The 21,810-nt window shown below is 31.9% G+C and overlaps 1 long non-coding RNA gene across 1 annotated transcript; it reads right to left on the bottom strand.

The window, feature by feature from the left end:
* Nucleotides 1–14,753: 14,753 nt before the first annotated feature.
* LOC120081957 (uncharacterized) lies at nt 14,754–16,538 on the bottom strand. The gene is made up of 3 exons (XR_005482995.2): nt 16,188–16,538; nt 15,982–16,063; nt 14,754–14,996 (listed from the first exon to the last, which is right to left on the bottom strand). It is a non-coding gene; the product is annotated as an uncharacterized LOC120081957 (long non-coding RNA).
* Nucleotides 16,539–21,810: the final 5,272 nt, after the last annotated feature.

Below are 21,810 nucleotides of genomic sequence, written 5' to 3'. Positions count from 1 at the left end.
TGTTGTTTTCAAAACTTATTAGAAAAATATTGTTGTTTTGAAACTTATTAGAGAAATATTGTTATTTTGGGAATTCGAAGCTAGAAGTCGAGGGTTGAGGATTCGATTAATGTAGAGGTCGAACGTTGAAAACTCGACAAACAAAGAAAAACTTGGAAACAATATGTATATTAGGATTGTCGAAGGTTGAAGTTTCGACATACATAGAGGAAATCTCGCTAGAGGTTATCGAAGGTTGAAGTTTCGACATACATAAGTTGAAACTTCAACCCTCGACAAGGAGCTAAGTGGCTCAAGGCTCATGAAGGATCTCGCTCATGAGCAGGATCTCGCTCATAATTGTCTTCACTTTATTTACTTTTCATAGAAATATATATATATATATATACATGACCAAATTGAAGAAGTTTAATGAAAGTACATATATTAAAATTGACTATAATTGAAGAAGTCTGAAAAAATATAGTCAACCTTGATTTTATTATCAAGTAAATTAAAAAAAAAAAAAAAAGTGTGAGGTCCTATCACCATGTTGCCCTGCTCCGATTCCACTGCGCGATTCCTTACATGCATTGACCGACTGCATGCATTCTCCCTCTGCCTGCCACTAATCCGATTCCCCTCTACCATAGCCTTAATGCCTCTTCAACTATAGCCTTAATGCCTCTTCAACCACCCCAAACCCACACTCGACTTACATCCTTTTAAGCCCACATCCTCTTCATTTTTGCTCACTCACTCCCTCGATAGCTCACTGCCTTTGATTTTTCTCACTCCTCTCCCCTTGATTTGCTCACTGCCCCTTCATAGCTCACTACCCCCTTACTGCCTTCGAAAATAAGCTTTCGAAATCATCTTCCTCTCCTCCCATTTTCATTTCCATTTCTCTTCTTGTATTTCGTTTAATACAAATTATTCTCACACAACAATACTGGATTGTTACTCTACTAAATTTTTATTTTTTAAGAATAATTATAAATTTTATTTTTGTTCTTATATTATTTTTTTTAATAGATTCTAATTTTTTTTTTTAGTTGTTGTCAGATAACAAATAACAGGAAAAAGGGTGAACGTGATCACTTTGAAGGAAAAAAGAGAACTACCGTCGAATCGTAAGTTGAACTTATGATATTTGAAAAGTTTAGTTTATTCTTATGATATTTGATTTATTTAGTATTAACTTTGATGTTTATAGTGTTAAAATGTTTAATTTATTGTTATGTTTAAGAAGTTGATATTTATAGTTTAATACAAAATTATTGTGATAGTTAACAAGTTTAGTATAGTTTCAAAAGTTTAATATGTAATATAGTTTGAAAATTTTAGTTTATTCATATGAAAATTATTGTTGTAATGTTTATTGTGATAAGTTGATATTTTCTAGTATTAACTTTGAAAATATAGTTTAATTTTAATTTGAAAGTTTAATTTGTTGTTATTTTTAAAAATAGTTATAAAAAGTTTAATTTATTGTTATGTTTAAAAATAGTTATAAAAAATTTAATTTATTGTTATGTTAAAAAAGTTGATGTTCATAAAACTTAAAAAGTTTATGTTTATAAACTAAAAAATTTAATATTTTTTAATATACTTCTTATAAAAAGTATAATACAAAAAATTGATGTGGAGTTGAGTGTGACCAACCACCAAGTGGGAGTTTTACCATAAATGCGAACAGTGGAATTGTATTTGAACAATTCATTGAAATGGTTGGGATGTTACTTAGTGTAAATTTGAGAGCAAATCAGATAGAAATAATATATAGACATCCTAATCTAGAAACATCAGGATCAATAAGGTTTATGTCATTCCCTATTTCGAATGCACAAGCTATGAACTTGATGTTCTCAATGGCAATGTCAGTGCCAAATGTAGTGCATTTGTAGGTAAATGTAAATAGGATAGGGTGGATCCTGATACATCATTTAACCAGTTTGAAGATTCAACTCAATATATCGATCCTGATCCGGAGTCAGTTGCATCGTCGTGTGATAATGAAGATATGGCGGCTAACAACCTGTACAGAGACTTCAGAACAGAAACGGATGACGAATTTGAAGAGTTGGATTTCAATGGTCATGAACATGAAATGCTTGCAAATACATTCAATGATTTAGATATGAATGTACTGGATAGCATTCGAGAACATGACCAAATTGTAGCTCCTGTGGACGTTGACAATACTCAATTATATAAAGTGATGATTTATCAAGACAAGGAAATGCTACAACACGCGGTCAAATATTTTACAATAAAGTGTCATGCACCATATGAGGTTATTGAATCTACAACAACGATTTGGACAATTCAGTGTAAGAAGTGGGAGGAAGGTTCCAAGTGGAGACTTCGTGCAATAAAGAAAAAATCGCATGGCTTGTTCGAGATCACTAAGTATGATGAGCAGCATACATGTTTTTATTCAGAACTAAGTCAAAGTCACGTGCAATTGGATTCATCAATGATTGCACTGGAGTTCTGTGACGCCGTAAGAGAAAAACCATCTATCTTTGTTTATGTTTATAAACTAAAAAATTTAATATTTTTTAATATACTTCTTATAAAAAGTATAATACAAAAAATTGATGTGGAGTTGAGTGTGACCAACAACCAAATGGGAGTTTTACCATAAATGTGAACAGTGGAATTGTATTTGAAAAATTCATTGAAATGGTTGGGATGTTATTTAGTGTAAATTTGAGTGCAAATCAGATAGAAATAATATATAGACATTCTAATCTAGAACCATCAGGATCAATAAGGTTTATGTCATTCCCTATTTCGAATGCACAACCTATGAACTTGATGTTCTCAATCACAATGTCAGTGCCAAATGTAGTGCATTTGTAGGTAAATGTAAATAGGATAGGGTGGATCCTGATACATCATTTAACCAGTTTGAAGATTCAACTCAATGTATCGATCCTGATCCGGAGTCAGTTGCATCGCCGTGTGATAATGAAGATATGGCGGCTAACAACCTGTACAGAGACTTTAGAATAGAAACGGATGACGAATTTGAAGGGTTGGATTTTAATGGTCGTGAACATGAGATGCTTTCAAATACATTCAATGATTTGGATATGAATGTACTGGATAGCATTCGGGAACATGACCAAATTGTAGCTCCTGTGGAAGTTGACAATTCTCAATTATAGAAAGTGATGATTTATCAAGACAAGCAAATGCTACAACACGAGGTCAAATATTTTGCAATAAAGTGTCACGCACCATATGAGGTTTTTGAATCTACAGCAACGATTTGGACAATTCGGTGTAAGAAATGGGAGGAAGATTGCAAGTGGACACTTTGTGCAATAAAGAAAAAATCGCATGGCTTGTTCGAGATCACTAAGTATGATGAGCAGCATACATGTTTTTATTTTAAACTAAGTCAAAGTCACGTGCAATTGGATTCATCAATGATTGCACTGGAGTTCTGTGACGCCGTAAGAGAAAAATCATCTATCTGTGTGGCACAACTACAGTCCGACATCAAATTAAAGTTTGGATATCATGTTCCTTACCATAGGGTATGAGAGAGAAAAAGAAAAGCGTTGGCTAAAGTGTTCGGTGATTGGGATGAGCCTTACAAATTGTTGCCCAGGTGGTTATATATGGTTAAGCAGACCAATCCTGGAACACGTGTAGAGTGGAGAGTTAAATGCTTATTGAAAGCCATGTTATCCTAAATTCTGTATTTTGGGCATTTGGTCCTTGTATAAAAGCTTTTAATATATGTCGGCCGATAATTCAGATAGATGGTACACACTTGTACGGAAAATATAGAGGAAAACTGTTGATTGCCACATCAGTTGACTCGAATGGTCATCTTCTTCTACTTGCGTTTGTCGTTGCTGATGAAGAGTCCGCAGACTCATGGGGATGGTTCCTGAAACACCTGAGAGAAATTGTAACACACGAAGAGGTGTGTTTAATTTCAGATCGACATGCTAGTATAATTGCAGCAGTGAACAACCCAGCAAATGGTTGGACGGAACCGAAATGTCATCATTGTTTCTGCTTACGATATATCGCCAGCAACTTCAATAAAAAGTACAAATTTAATTCATTGAAAAATTATGTTTATCGTGCCGGGTGTCAGTTTCAAATTCGAAAGTTCAACAAAGCAATTGAAGATATCAAAGGAATAAATCGGAGCTGTCTGAGTTTTTTTGACAACATTAGTTTAGAGCAATGAACTCAAGCACATGATGGAAGATTCAGATATGGGTGGATGCCGACAAATCTATCAGAGTGCATAAATGGAGTCCTCAAAGGAGCTCGAATATTGCCTATAAATGCTCTTGTTCAGATAACATTCTTCAAATGCGTGAACTATTTCGAGAAAAGAAGAGAAGAAATAAGGTATGCATTGAAGCGTCAAGATAAATACACCCGATAATATTATTTTTTATATAAATTTTTTATTAATAATTTATTTAAAACATATTTTATAATACTAAGTGGAGTAAAAATCCAGGTACGCACACGAGAAAATAAATAAATGGGCTGCACGATCTAGTAACATGAAGTACAATCATACGATCGGTATGAAGGTGTATTTCATGTGAAGACCGAACGTCATAGTCTCAATACCAAAGGAGGAAACGTTCAAATATTGAGGCTAAACAGGTCCGAGCGGTATTGTTCATGTAACAAGTGGCAAGCATTCGGCATTCCATGCTCGCATTTTATGACCGTTTGCTCACATTTTAACATGAACTACGAAGATTTTATTGAGGACTACTACTAATTGTCAACGTATGCTGAATGTTACTCTGCTTAATTTCAACCTGTACTGCATGAAGATTACTGGATCACGCAACCTAATATGCCCGTCTTACATCCTGATCCATCGTTGTTGAGAAAACCTGGTAGACCGAAAAGTTCACGTTATCACAACGAGATGGATTAGACAGAACCGGCCACTCGACAACGATGTGGATTTTGTAATCAATTAGGACATAATCGAAGGAAATGTCCTTTGTTACTAAGACGGGCTCCAGATAGTTAGGGATTGAAAAATAAATAATGTTTTATTATATATTCATTTTATTGTATATTCAATTTTTTTATTATAATTTATTGTATATTCAAATTTTTATTATAATTTATTGTATATTCAATTTTTTTATAATAATTTATTGTATATTCAATTTTTTATTGTAATCAATAAAGTTTTAAATTATTCTTTACCCTCACATTGCAATTAATTTACTTGATAATAAAATCAAGGTTGACCATATGATAAAATCATGTGTGTATATATATATATATATATATATATCTATGGAAAGTAAATAAAGTGAAGACAATTATAAGGATGTCGCTCATGAGCAGGATCACACTTATGAGTGAGATTTCCTTCACCCACTTATCTTTTATTGTATATTCAATTTTTTTAATTTTAAAGTTGTACATTATTCTTTTAATTAACTTGTACATTATTCTTTTAATTAACTTGTACATTATTCTTTTAATTAAGTTGTACATTATTCTTCTAATTAAGTTGTACATTATTCTTCTAATTAAGTTGTACATTATTCTTCTAATTGAGAAACAAATATTTTTTTAATTGAGAAATAAATATATTTTTTTTCAGATTATGGCTTTAAACCTAGGACCTGTTAATTCCGATGTTTTGTATGACCAGTCCATTCATCGATCATCTGTTGTATGGCAAGATCGTACTACTGGAGAAATATCTTGCAGGCATCGAGTGACAGTTCTCTAGCGTACTATCCCGCTCCACTCTCGAATATTACCGCTACTCCGCACATCTGGATTCTATGGGGTTGCCAGATTAGGATTTATTCAGTTGGACTGACATCTGATCACAGCCTTGGTCGAAAGATGGAGGCCCGAGACGCATACATTTCATATGTCTATTGGAGAGTGCACTATCACTCTATAAGACATAGAAGTGTTGTTGGTGTTACCTGTTGACGGTGAGCCGGTCACCGGAGTGATGTACGATGACTGGTTAGAAGTTTGTCAACTGTACCTCAGTGTGACCCCACCTGTCGACAAGATTAAAGGATTGAGGTTAAGTTTAATATAGTTAGAAACACAATTTCGTGAGCTCACAGATGATGCAGACGAGGAAACCATCATAAGATATGCGCGAGCATATATACTACAAATGATGGGTGGAAGTCTGTATTCAAATAAATCAAGTCATTTTGTTCACTTGATGTTCTTGCTACTGTTAGCTAACCTCCATGATGCGAGACGGTATTCGTGGGGTGGAGCATACTTGGCATGGTTGTATAGATAACTATGCAAAGCAACAAGACCTGAGGTTCGAGAGATAGTTGGGCCTATGGGCTTGGGAGCAATTTCCAACAATGGCTCCACAGCTACAACATATTAATGACACTCAGTTAGTTGGACGAGCCTAGGTTCTCGATATGTTGTTTTAATTCAATTTAATTTTTATATCACTGATCTGTTAATTTAAATTCAGAGACAAATTTTGTGTGACTAGGGCAGCCACACATGTAGTCAGCCAGTATAGATACATGTTTGATCTGCTTCAACCTGAACAGGTACATTACACTGAACCTAATTGATTATTTTATACACATTTTTATTGTATTTGTCTTTAATATTCTTTAATATAATATTTTGTGTTTCAGGTTATTTGGGAGCCGTACAAAATTATTATGCATACTTTGCCTAATTTTTGTACGAATAGTCAAAACATATGGCGGACGATGAGTCCTCTCATATGTTTTCACATTGGTGAGTGGCATCTTCCTGACAGGGTAATGAGATAATTCGATTTTCAGTAGGATGTCCCATCGCCTTGTAATACTGAACTCGTACTGCATGATATTGACCTAAAGACTGGAGATTGGTCCAAAAAAGTTGCACATTTGGTAGTGCGATGGCACTATCATGCAAGGTTTATTGCAGTGGGGGTTTCTCTTGAACAGTTTGACACAGATGTCACTCTAGAATATATTCATTGGTATAATAATATCATAAAGCACTACGTCACTCGTCTGGAAGCAGCTGTAGGTCATCTGGTAAATAAATGAATATTATCTAATTATTTTTAATTTAAATTTATTTTAAATATTGTCTAATTGTTTTATAATTCACAGAGATCGAACAACAGTAGACTCCGTGAGGTTGCGAATGATCCGAACTAGGTTCTTGCTATATGTAGTGACAACCAAAGCTATATGGAGGAAATTCATTATATGTACAATATACCTATTGTTCCTCCACCAGCTCCTAGACGTAGAGGACCTGTTCGGGAAGATGATGAGTTTGATGAGGTTGCACATAATGTGGAAGAGTTGCCCCCTATGATGCAGACGCAAAATCAAACTGATTATGTTTGTCCAATGATGATGATGCCAACATTTGGTTAAGGACATTATGACACAGAGGCTGGTCCTTCGTCTTCATACGTGCATGGACATGGTCGGGGTCGTGGAGAGCATAATGAGTATTTATATTATGAAGCGCCTGCAGAGGTACCAAAGCAACATCAAGAAGAACCCGAGAAACCTCAAGTTCGAAGTCGATGATGATAACCAGCTCGAAATCGACGATGTCCACCTTGTGGGACACATTGATTTTTGTAATTATTTTTATATAAATGAGATATTTAATTTACATTTTTTTATTTTTATGAGATATTATTTTTTTAATTTATTCTATTTTTAGAAATTGTTTTTATAAAATAGAAAATTAAAATTAAAAAAAAAAAGAAAGGAAGAAAGAAAGAAGAAGGTGGAATGTGTGATAATTAAAAAAGAAAAAAAAAAGATTTTGTACAGATGACCCAAAAATTGAAGTGTACTCTCGCTCTCTATCAAAATCTCACTATCTCGCTCTCGCTCAAAATCTCGCTCTAAAATATTTTTAGAAATTATTTTTATAAAATGAAAAATAAAAAAAATAAAAAAGAAAGAAAGAAAGAAGAAGGTGGAATGTGTAATAATTAAAAAAAAGAAAAAAAAGAGAGAGAAAAAAATTTTGTATGGATGATCCAAAAATTGAAGTGTACTCTCACTCTAAATCAAAATCTCGCTATCTCGCTCTAAAATATTTTTAGAAATTGTTTTTATAAAATAGAAAATTCAAAAAAAAAAAAAAAAAAAAAAAGAAGAAAGAAAGAAGGTGGAATGTGTAATAATTAAAAAAGAAAAAAGAAAAAAAAGGAAAATTTGTACGGATGACCAAAAAATTGAAGTGTACTGAGCTCTCTATCAAAATCTCGCTCTCGCTCTGTCTCAAAATAATAATGTTTCACATTTCTGAAAAAGCGAAGGGGCAAGGTCGAAGGTTCAAAATTTGACCTACCTTTTCAAAATCTCGCTCAAAATCAAAATAATAATGTTTCACCTTTTGTGTCAAGGTCGAGGGTTCAAAATTCGACCTAGCTTGATAGAATTTTGAACCCTCGAGTTATTAAAAAAAACAACAATATTTTTACAAATAGTTTGAAAACAACATTATTTTCCTAAATAATTTCTAAAAGGACAATATCCTTTTAATTTTTCCGAAAATACGTTCTATTTTTCTTTTTAAAAAATCCAGGGTAAAGATAAATTTAGCATACAAGTTAATGACAATAGTACAAAATACAATACAAACACTGAAATATAAAACAAAAAGCAACATCTAAGATGTCGAAGTACAACAGTCAATAAAATGCAATAAAAAAGTGAGTCATATTAATCAGAGAATAAGAAGATTTGAGAAAGAAGTATAATAATAACCGAAGAACCTTTTTGTTGAATTATTGAAGATATTCAAGTGGGTTATATATTGGTGAACTTTATAGGGACTCAAATGTGAAGAAGAAGATTAGATGATTTTAAGGTCTGGTCTTTGATTTTTTTCTCCTTTTAATTTTGGACTCAAGTAGTGTGCCTTTTAAATAGGCTGTCTAGTTTTAGATTGGGAAAGATTAAATGAGTTACTTATCTTTTTTTCTTAAAAAAAAAAAACGTAAGCATAAAAATAAATACGTTAAATCGTGTGCCAGATACGTATCTCAGAAGTATCTAGAAATATCGATATCTGACATGGATTCTTTGTCTCACATAGAGTATTTGTACTTCATAGCTTATAAGAAAATTAAAATTATATATTACAAAAAACATTGAGAGAGAAACATTTGGAATATCTTCAAAAAGAGAGTTTTGTTAATTTGTTTCAAAGCTGCTTATAGAAAAATTGATTTTATTGTTATAAAAAATAAAAACATTTGTTTCAAAATTATTCCGAACACACTATTAGTTTCCTACCCTACCCTTTACCTCACTAGACAATTTCAAAACCTTAAAAAGTAAAATATAAAAAAATAACTAAAACAAATCTTTTTTTTCTTTTTGAAATTTTCATATTGTTTTAATAATAAATCAACCTAAATATAGTTCAATTATTTAATTACGATATATACCCTAAATCAGAGATTCAAATACTATCACACACTTACATTCACGTGTTATGGAACTTCCAAGAAAAAAATCACATATACATTAATGAACTTACATCGGCAATTATCATCATCTAAAATTTTTCATTAATGTAATCCTTGTTGGTTTTAAAATTTTAAAATAGGAGTAAGAAAAATGGTAGAATTGAAAAAACAATTTTAAGCATGTGCTTGCTAAAACTATATTTTTTAATATGACATTATATGTCGATTAGTAGGGGTTCAATTAAACCATGCAATAACAGAAATTTAAATCTATATCCATATAGTCAATAGTAACTATAAATTTTATTATGAATCTATCACATTTATTTTTTTTTTCTTTGTTACTATTAGAAACTTTGAAACTGTTACATCTTTTTTACAATAATTACGAAAATTGAGGATTAAAACTCCGACTTTTAGAGGGAAAGATCATGTCAAATATCATGGAACTAAGCTAAAAATATTTATAATTACGAAGTTCATTAAACTGACCGCATTATCCCAGGTGAAACATTATACATCAATAGTAATCTAAAAAGTGAATTTCAATTGATTGCGTTTTTTGTTATTTACCTATGTTCTGTGTAATGAATTATATGTATTGCCTCCGAATTTGTATTCAAAACGCACAATCTGTTTAAAAAACGGAGGATGCTCAATCTTATTGGGTTTGAAACTTGCGTGGAACCTACTACTTATAATTATAGATATTTATATTATAACAATATGAGAATTATGAGTCAGTACATTTACTGTTATCTTCACCACTATCGTACCATACTATTATCATGAAGGTCAAATGCTAACGATAACCATGAGATGTAATAATAAATGTTATAGATTCGTAATTCTAAATAAAAACAATCAAAAGCTGTATAATTACACTTACAATTTAGGTCTATTACAATTCATCTATCAATAGAATCTCATTATGATTATCCTCCTTTTTATTACGCATTAATAAACATGACTCAAATTTTAATTTTAATTTTGTTGAAGTAGAAGAAATAGAAAGAAAAAGGAAAAGAAAAATCCGACAAATATTTGTATGAGTCAACATACACGTCATTTGTCACTTGTCAACTACTCGAAGGGAATGCGTTGACTCTTAACTTCCCTTCACTTGCACGGCTGCACTGAATTTTCCACCCTCGAGATGTTTTCACACATGTAATTCCAAATTACAATATATTAAAATTAAATTATTTTAATATCCTTTTAGAATTTATTGGAATTGATTTTACTATTTTAGGTACTGATTTTTCGTCTTCCAGTTTGGTAGTAAGATTTGGATACTTTGTGGTTAGATATATTGGTAATTTGGCTTCTTTCCCGACTTTACTTCCGTTGGAATTTTGTATAATTTGCTACAAATGATGGCTCTATTTGTAAATATTCTTTTTATTATTATTATTTATTTCCTATAAAAATTTATTTTTGTCTTCTCTCAATTTTTCAATTATAATTTTTTATTGTTGTCAAAATTTAAATAAGAGAAATACCCCATCACATGACACCAACAAAGAGAAAATTTAAACTTTGACACGAACTATGCTTATTTTTGTACCTAGGGTATTATTTTTGGATTTGACGATTTTGTTGCTTCTATTCTTATTTTATATGGATTGTCTTCAACCCAAAATCATCCATAATTATTTTCACTAAGGAAACATTTATATTCATAATTGAATTCTAAAAAACAATCAAATTTGCTAACAAACTGTCTTTTTAGACATCAAAACTCGGCTTAATTTTTTTTAAGCATTAATAAAAAATAGATAACAAAACAAAGTAACTTGTGAGCAGAAGTAAAAGTTTATAAGTCTAATTTTAAAAATCAAATGATTATCAAACGGGATTTAAATTATTTATTTTGTTCTTGAATTTTTAGAATTATGTCTAATAGACACATATTTTAATATTGGTTTTTGCTATATGTGAGATGGGAATCGAACCTCAGACTCCGAGATCGATCGAAACAAATAGAAGAACTTAATGATTGAATTGAAGACTTCACAAGTACATCAAGAATGTCGTTTTAGTAGAACAATTGTGAGTCAATATCAAAGACAATGAGACTCCTCCAAAATTTAAATACTCATGACACAATTTCTAAAGTTTGGAAATCAAGATATATTTCAGTCATATATTCGTTTTATATTAATCTAGTTTTAAGATTATTGTAAGTTCAATACTTTTAATGGAAAATTGAACCATCCATATCTAAAATGGTACTTGAAAATTACAACCGACTTATATAGAAATATAATAACTCATATGAAAAAAGAAAATTAAAAATTTTTCCTATTGTTATGACATCACCAAGTAAAGAAAACAAACAAACAAACAACTTTTTTTTGTTTAATTTATTGGTTGGATCTTGTCATTTTATGTATGAATTATTTATGCAGTAAATTACAAAACAAGTAAAAGAAAAATATAAAAAATGATAATAAATAGATAAATAAAAAGCAATACCCATCAAAGGAGTTTTGGGAAGCGAGAAAGAAGAAAAACGGAAGGTTGGTGGAATTGGAATCCAATTCCCGTATCAGATTCGGTTGATTTTTGCCAGGGAATATATATTACTTTTTTTTGTAAACTATTGCCAAACTTTATATTTTCAGTCCCTACAATTTTTCTTACTTACATTTTTGCCCTTAAATTTTTAAAATTTAACAATTTAACTTATAACTTTTTATTTTGATCGCTGATTTTAGTTGCTATCATCAATTTTCCTTAATTACAAACAAAAAGTTAACATACCATTCTATTTTTTAAAAAAAAAAAAAATACTTTCTTGTCCCTAAATTTTTTTTGCTAGCTTTCATTTGGTTTCTAGATTTCAAAATATTACACTTTTAGTTTTTAAATTTTAAGTTTGATTACAATTTAGTCCCTAGATTTCAAAATCTAACAATATTACCTTTGAAATTGAGTTTTGTTTCAATTTGATCTCTAAATTTTTTGAGATTTACACTTTTAAATTTGATTTTTCACTCAATACTCAGTTGTAATCTTATCCCTCTGGCTCTTAACCTAAATGGTTAATTTAAGACTTGATCCATTTTAAAAGCTTTCAGTATCTTTTGATTATATTTTAAGTTGAATCATACAAAATACACTTAAGTTTTACAATAGGTTTCAATTAAGCTGGTAGATTATGATAAAGTTTTATTTTTTCACTTGTACTTTTGACAAAATTTGTTCTAAAAAGTATAGTTTTTATTCAAATAAATTATGAAAATTAATATTGCAACTGTTGTATAAAAATCACAAGTCTTACGTAATATTATTTACAACTATATAGAAAACTAAAATTGCTATTTCTGATGGGCAAGATTCTAGCATGATACGTACAAATTGGCACATTAGTCCTAGTTGGCTAGATTTGAAATGACCCATAAGGTAAGATCTTGAATTGATATGGTGTTGTATCTCACATGCTCTGATACCTAAGTCGGTATTGAACTGAAGTAGTGTAGAATTCAACACAAGGTAGAATGTGTTATCTCAATAATAGAATTGGTCCCTCTATTTATATGATCTTTCATTGACATGTGTGTAAGGCCTATCGATGTGAGTTGTAATATCCCGAATTTTTAAAATAATTTATATTGAATTATCTTAAAATATTTTAGCGTTAGTTTGATAAATTTGGACTAAAAATTTAATTTGGGAGATAAGATAATTAATTTAAAAGATATTTTTAAAGAATTATAATTTTAATTCAATTTAAGGAAAAAATGGATTAATTTATTTTGAGGAAAGTATGTTTTTAAATTGATTAAATATTTGGAAGGATGTAATTTATCTCAACTATTGGATTGTATGTTCCTTTTAAGTCCAAACTCATGTCAACTATTTTGGCTTCCTTTAATGACACCAGCTTAGCTAAATATTCCAAAAGAATTCTTCATATCATTACACATACTTTACCTAGTCCATCAATTTCCTATTATTACCAAAGTAATTATGACTTATTAATCCTTTCCAAAATTCCTCTCGAAATGTTTGGTTTTAATATCTCAGAACTTTTAATAAATTTATAGTCTCTTCTTCTTCTCTCTCTTATCCATAAAACAACTTTTAACTTTATACTTGAGTACATGGCCTGTGAAGAAATTTATCTATACTAACATCAATTGCACTACCCAATACAAAACATAACACTAGTCCTTAATGAATTCTTGTCTAGACAATTTTATTCCTTGGCTTAACCATATACACACCTTTATTCTTAAACTGTCATAACTCTACATAGTTTCATCAACCTTTAAGATCTCTGAATTGAGGTATATATTTGTTCATTTCTAAAAAAAATTTCATGAGATAAACTAGTGTCAAGTGACCTCATAATATTCTTTTTTTTTTCCTTTTGTTGTGTCATATCTGAATAACTAGCTTATAATAACTTCCATCGAGTCACTGACCTAGCATTAAAACATAACTGGTGCATTTAAGCTAAACAAATATTTTAATGCACAACTATCATAAAACTTTTAATTGATAAGACGTAACTGGCGATGACGAGGAATCCGTTCACGGGTCATAAGGACAATTTGGACTTACATAATAAGTCAGTCTAAGACTTATAGTAGGTCGTTACTACATGCAAGCATAAATCTCAAAATGACTCTCTCACAAATTTTAACTAAATCAAACGAATTTTATTAAATAAATAACTTTTGAAAAATCTAAATAATTAAAAATCTTTGATTGGGGTCCCCCTGAAATATAAGTTCAAAATAAATTTCTTGAAGTTTTATAAATAAAAATTTCAACAATGGAACTCTAAGTTTAAACATTAAGACTCGAATTTAAAACACTAAAACATGAAAACATAAGCGGAAACATCTCTCTGGTCCCAATGGCACGATCACGGATTCCTTCTGTCATTTGCCGGTATGTCCTTGCATTTATCTGAAAAACATAACATAAGAAAGGATGAGGATAAAATAATCAGTAAGTAACCCCACTACCAGGGTCAGGCTAAGCATCTATGTCCTCTAGATGCCACTCTCTAGTGGGACATTCATAAACCTCTACTTTCCATGAGATGACCATCTAGTCGATAATTGAACCCGTCCTGCCGTAGGTGAGATATATCCACAAACTTTTGGTAAAATTCCATAGGAGATCATAACTTCTGGAGAAGTCCCGAAGGAGATCACTAACATTTGGTGAGTCCCGAAGGAAACACTATAACGATCCGACCTCCTAGGACTTAAGTTAGGCCGTTACTAAATACATGCATGCATGGAACTTAAAACGACACTCTTTTATGGTGAAATAAATGCTAAATAAATAAGGTAAGTTCAAAGTTCTTTATTAAATGCGAATTTTAAAAATAACAATAGGGTACCCATAAATCATAAATACATAAATAAGTCTGAGAAACAATTATTAATAATAGGTTTCAAACATCAAAACTAAAAATTTAGCAAAACATGAAAGAAAATCTAAGTCTCATGAGCGGAAGCATAAAACTAGTCCCAGTGGCTCGATCACGAATTCTGCTTGTCCATCGTCGGTGCATCTCTACCTTTACCTGAAACAACAACATGAGAAAGAATGAATATAAAATACTCAGTAAGTAACCCCACTACTGGGGTCAGGTTAGACATCTATGTCCTCTAGATGCCTACCTCTGGTGGAACATATAAACTGTCCTAGTTCTCATGAGACACATACATATATGAAAAACTAATTTCTATCCTACTGTGGCTAAATATGTCCACTACCTTTGGTGAATCCCGAAGGAAACATAATATCTGGTGAATCCCGAAGGAGACACAAACTGGTGAATCCCGAAGGAGACACAATCTGGTGAATCCCGAAGGAAACACACTCTGGTGAATCCCGAAGGAAACACACTCTGGTGAATCCCGAAGGAAACACAATCTGGTGAATCCCGAAGGAAACACAAATCTGGTGAATTCCGAAGGAAACACAAATATAGTGAATCTCGAAGGAAACACAATATCTAGTGGCCATTCTAACTAATCAATAAAATCACTATTATAGTCTCGACATCATAATTATCATAATATGGTTCTATGACATACATATATGCCTTAACATCATGGCTCTACAACATACGTATATGCCTTAATATCCACAGATCACATACAACCTCATGGAATCAAATATCATCTCATGCTAACATTCAAGTATCTATGTGCACAAATAAATCTTTCAGATCCTCAATCAAGAACATACATCAGTTATACTAAACTATCAGTCCATCATGCCATCATTCTGTCATACTATTCATCTATCATACTAACTACATCTAGTGTCTGGCCCGTGGGCAGTTTCAGTAATAAGATTAATTACCTTAATCGAAAGTCCACAAATAAAATCAGAAAACCAAATAGTGACAGTAACTTGGAGTAACGACCCTAACATACGAATACAACCATTAAATTCCAGACCAACAGTAACTGTGAAAACTCAAACCTAAAAACAAAATACCCAAACCACACAACCCGAACCCACAATGATTACCAAAATTGAAATGGCCAAGAGCTTACCCAATGGCGAAACTACTTCCACCTTCCTTGACGGCGCCCCTTTGACTTTCAAGCTTCTCCAAAACTCGACTTCAAAATCCAACTGAAGACGTGTCAAAAAAAAATAATGAAGCAAAACACCATGGCCAATAGTTCTAATTGAGAAAAGAATCACCAACTTACCCACATCCACGAGATTCGGCGAAACCCAACAATAGAAAACTTACCCAGAACAAATCTGACGGCAACTACAACAATGGCAGGGGCTGGGCGGCGCTGGACAAATGTGGCTGACTGGTGGAGGCTCCGGTCGGCGATAAGCTGAAGAGAAAAGGGGGAACGCTCGAGGTCGCAGCTGGTGCAGGCGTTGGCACAACAAGTCGAGCAGCGGAAGGACTCGCGACTTCGGCGTGGGAGGCCGAAGTTGGATCTGGGCGACGCGAACGGCTGAGACGCGAAGAGGTCGAAGTTAGATCTGGGCTAGTCATTGCTCGAATTTGGGCTGGCGGTCAAGGTCGGCGACGAGAAGGACGACAGTTGGAGAAAAAATAAAAATCGGAAGGGGTTTGGTCGCGCATGAGGGAGAAGGGAATTTGGGGGGGTTTATAATAATAATAATAATAAATAAATCAAATAAACTATATTTTATTTTTTTCCTTATTCCACTTTATACTATTAAATTCCTTTCCTTCTCAAAAAGAAATTAATTCCTGACATTAATTTCCAAATTGAATAATTCCATGGCAACAAGATGAAATCCCAAAGGAGACCATCACCTCTAGTGAATCTCGAAGGAAACACAAACCTCTGGTGAAATAGCGAAGGAGATTACCACCTCTGGTGAATCCCGAAGGAAACACAAACCTCTAGAGGATATCTAACTACGGGTAGGGGGTAACTATCACTATCATAAATAACATGTATCATAAAATAAAGTCTCATAATCATGCAACTACATATCATCATGCTCATTATTCTTCTAGCAAATCATATAAAAAATTTAATCCATGCTTCAAAGCATAATTAAGATAAGCTTATTTTTCCTCATGCATCTCAATGCAAACAGTCTTAGAATCCTCAAAATTATTCTTAAATTTATCACCTAACATAAAGGCGGTTCTAGTAGTAAGATTACTTACCTCGAATTGAACTTCAAAAATTAATCCAACAAAAACTTGAATTGGTGTCTCAAACATTTTGTTTACTCCAAATTTATTCCAAACTTTGCTCAAAGATTCAAAATCTATACATAAACCATAATTTAGGATTTAAAATACAATTTCCAACATTTATAACTAATCCAAAGAGTTCCATAGTCTTAATACTCACCAATTAACGACTTTCAAAAACGTGAATCGATGCTCCAAATCTCATAGGTAAATCAAGTTTGACCCAAAATTCAGTGTGTACTAAAGAGCCAATCAAGAACTCCAAAGAAAAATCATTAACAACTCACCAAATAAAAATCCAACGAGCGGCGGTGACCACCGGACGCACAACGGCAAACGATTAAAAAAAATATGAAAGTAACAGGGATTTTTCTCTCTAATTGACCTCCCTTTGGAATGAAGTGGATGATTGTCTTTATGGAGGAAAAATACTCCTAATCCTAAATTATTTGGAATTTCATAACTTGAAGTAGTAGTTAGATTAGATTTCTTTTTTAAATAAGACATTTTCTCTAATTGGAAATTCTTATTTTAATTAATTAGAAAATCCATCATCTAATTAATTTAAATTAAATCCAAATTTCTCTTAACTCAATTTAAATTAATTAACTTCTCTAATTTGGATCCAAACTCCAAAATTAAAGAGGATAAAAGTTAGAACCGCAATTTCTCCTTTCCTTCTTAAATTTCAAATTCATTTTAATTTCCAAAATCCTAATTCTTTTCCTTTTCTTTATTTCCAAATCTCTTATCAAATTGATCTCAAACCAATTAACTTCTCCAATTAATTTAATTTTGGATCCAAACTAAAATTAAATAGAACATACAATCCAATATTTGAGATAAATAACATCCTTCCAAATATTTAATCAATTTAAAAACACACTTTTCCAAAAATAAATTAATCTAATTTTTCCTTAAATGGAATTAAAATTTCAATTCTTTAACAATATCTTTTGATTTAATTATCTTGTCTCTGAATTAAACTTTTAGCCCAAATTTATCAAAATAACGCTCAAATATTTTAAGATAATTTAATATAAATTACCTAAAAAATTTGAAATGTTACATTCTTCCCTCCTTAAGAAATTTTTGTCCTCGAAAATTCATTCCTGGATAATCTCTAGGTATTGGACTCTCACCTCAACCTCTCGTTCTCATGTTTCCTCCTCAAGCTGGTGATTTTGCCATAAAACTTTCACTAGTGCTACCTCCTTATTGCTTAAAGTCTTCACCTCCCTGGCAAGAATTTGAACAGGTTTCTCCTCATAACTTAGGTTGTCATTCAACTATAATAGTTTGAAGTCCACCAGATAGGATGGATCTGTCACATACTTCTTCAACATCGAGACATGAAAAACATTGTGAATTGTAGAGAAAGACGATGGAACGCCAACCGATAAACTACAGCACCAGTACATTTCAATATCTCAAAAGGCCCAATAAATCATGGACTTAGTTTTCCCTTTCTACCAAACCTCATAATGCCTTTCATACGTGTAACTTTCAAAAACACCTTGTCACCAGTTTCAAACACTAGGTATTTACGCCTAACATCGACGTAACTTTTCTGTTTGCTATGAGTTGTTTGCATACGTGCTCGGATCTTCTGTATTGCCTCATTTATTATCTACACTAACTCGGGTCCTAGTAACTTCCGTTCACCAACCTCATCCCAACATACAGGAGACATGCAACTCTTCCCATATAGGACCTCAAATGGTGCCATGCCAATACTAGTTTGGTGATTATTAATATAAGCAAACTTCATGAGATGCAAATGGGAGTCCCAACTCCTCGAAAACTCTCACCCACAAGCACATAACATATTTTCCATTTTTTAGTTCAAATGCTCTGTTTGACCATCAGTCTAGGAGTGAAAAGTTATAATAAATTCTGGCTGGATATCCAACACCTTCTGGGAGACTTTTCCAAAAATGGATGTATAACGTGGGTCGCCATTTGATGTAACTGAAACTAGTATCAAAAAAGGTGTGACAACCCCTTCCATATATAACTATGAAACTTAAATGCTGAAAAATCAACAACACTTTAATATGTTCACGTTGAGAATTGTGAAAACTGGCGTGAGCTCAAGAAACTCTTATCCACTAAAATCATATATCTGAACCTACCATACTGTCACAGGAAAATCTTCATACATGTGGTGAAGAAACTAGTATACTATATAATGCGTCATCTGAAGATACGTAACAAAACAAATCTAGACGACTGAAAACTGCTTCTACTCTGGAAGTGCCGACTGTGATGTCCTTCTTAATGTCTACATGTCTGAGAATAACTCTGTCTAATTAAGTCTCACATTCATGAGAAACTCATCATGGGGCTTTATACTATCACGGGTTATAAAACTTGCTTGAGCCAATCCTCATGTTATTCTTTAGCCTTAAAACAATCACATATAATTACTTATACCCTGCTGCAAACGAGTCTAGAATTCCCTCCGAAAATGTGGTTTTGAAGTTCCTAGATGCTAAAGCATTAGTCAATTGATAACACATTTCCATAACTTCATAATAACCGTAATCGATCCCTGTAGTTAGCTTTTAAAATAAAACCTTCTTGATTCATAAGTTCTAGCTTGAATTACCCGTACTCTCTAGAGCTAGTTAACTCATTGCCCATGCAAGAGAAAACATACTATCTTGTAATGCTCCAAACCCACTTATAGCAACTTCTTATTATCAACTCAACTTTATTAGTAAGTCTATCCCTTATGCCAATGGTGATCTTGGAAGATCCAACTTACTTACTTTTGTGCATATACTACTTTTGTCTACCTCGAGCTGGATTATTTTCCTTTTTCAATCAAATTGATGGTCTTGCTAGTTCATGTTTTCAACTTGCACACAAAGTCAAAATCCCTTGAATCTTACTAATGCCCTCAATGATTTACCTCTTAATTAATGAAGCCTCAACATATCATGTCAATAGTTCTTGAATATCTACTATTACTAGTAACTCTATTTTAGCTTATCACTTCTCAATCTTTTATTTCGATAACAGATTCTTGTGTTAAGACAAAGTTCCATACCCAATCACCTATGTAAGCTATCTTTTTTTCCAACACATATTGTCCCAAAATTCCACATGATAATGAGATATTCTTCTTTTACAACAAAACAAATACCTTGTAACCCCTCATATCATGCCTCAAAACCATACTTAACTAGGAGTTTTGAACACATTAAATTTCTTTCTCTTTCCAAAAGAGTAAACTTTCTTGGATACTTTTCTCTCCTTCACATTTATCTTTGATAAAACCACTAAATTCAAGACACCTCTTTTTTTTTTCCACTTTCCAAATGGAACATAATCTCTTTACTAAAGTATAGTTTACTTAACTCCTCCATAAGTCTTATCTCTCTCATTAAGAATTTCCATCTTGTAGAATTCTCCTTTGCCAATTTTCATACTTTTAAACTCCAAACGACTTTTATTTGTTCAAATTTTTCTAACTTGGATCTCCTTATCACAATAAGGATATGGATTTAATCCAGATACTCTAAAATAATCTTTCAACCCAAACAAATAACACTTTGCTTTATACCTTTAAGTCCAAACTTTTAAATTGAACTGAAATAATTAATCCAAATTTTCCTTAAATTGAATTAAAATTTTAACTCTTTACAAATATCTTTTAAATTAATTATCTTGTCTCTCAAATTAAGTTTTGTAGTCCAAACTTATCAAAATAACGCTTAAATATTTTAAGATAATTTAATACAAATTACCTGAAGAATTCATAATGTTACATGAGTCGACCTAATTTATAGCGGTCAAGGTAAGTTTAACGACTTGCCCTTCGATGACTCGGTAGGCCTTGAGTTTCTTCTTTTAGTGGTTAATGACCCCTGCCTTGACTAGACCATGTGGGAGACTTTTTTATTTGGGGTTCGTTGGCATGATGAACTTGAAATGGGCTCAAGGCTTTGGGAACCCTCCATTTCTTTGGTCACATAAGAGTTTATGTAATTATTTTTATACATTGGTTGTTATATCAATTTATCTATATGATATTATAAATGATGTTCTAACGAGGATTCGGTTTATGGAAACCGTTTCTTGAAATAATAGAAGGGAAGTAGAGGAAGAATTTTCTCATAACTTTTCTTAGAAAATTGAGATAAACTCCCATGGATTTTTTTTTTTTTTAACAAGACTTCAAAATTCTAAACTTTTCAAACACCTTTTTACTAAAATTAGTTTTCTCTAAATCCAATTTAACAAATTATTTTGCAACTATATGACCTGCAGAAGTTGTGGAAATTCAATATACTTTATTGAATGTAGCAGATGTAGCACTAAAAATGTAGGATAAATATCAATTTACACTCTGAATTTTGAAGTTGTATCGATTCAAACCCTAAATAAATTATTGTATCAATTTAAACTCTGAAATTTCATAAGTTTAACAATATAAACCTTAAAGTTTCATAAATATATCAATTTAAATCCCCCATTAAATTTTATTTAGATATACTTATAAAAGTTTAAGATTTAAATTGATGCAATCATGAAAGTTCAGAGTCTAAATTGATATATTTATGAAAGTTTAGGTTTAAATTATACACTATTAGTTTAAGGTTTAAATTGGTACAACCTCCAACGTTCGGGATTAAATTGATATTTGCCCTAAAATATAATTAGCTGTAGAATG

Source organism: Benincasa hispida, chromosome 7, assembly GCF_027475165.1.
Source record: "Benincasa hispida cultivar pf3 chromosome 7, pf3_genome.v1.1, whole genome shotgun sequence".
Lineage (NCBI taxonomy): Eukaryota > Viridiplantae > Streptophyta > Magnoliopsida > Cucurbitales > Cucurbitaceae > Benincasa > Benincasa hispida.
Note: the sequence above shows the minus strand (reverse complement) of the source record. Positions and strands in the feature narration are given on the sequence as shown.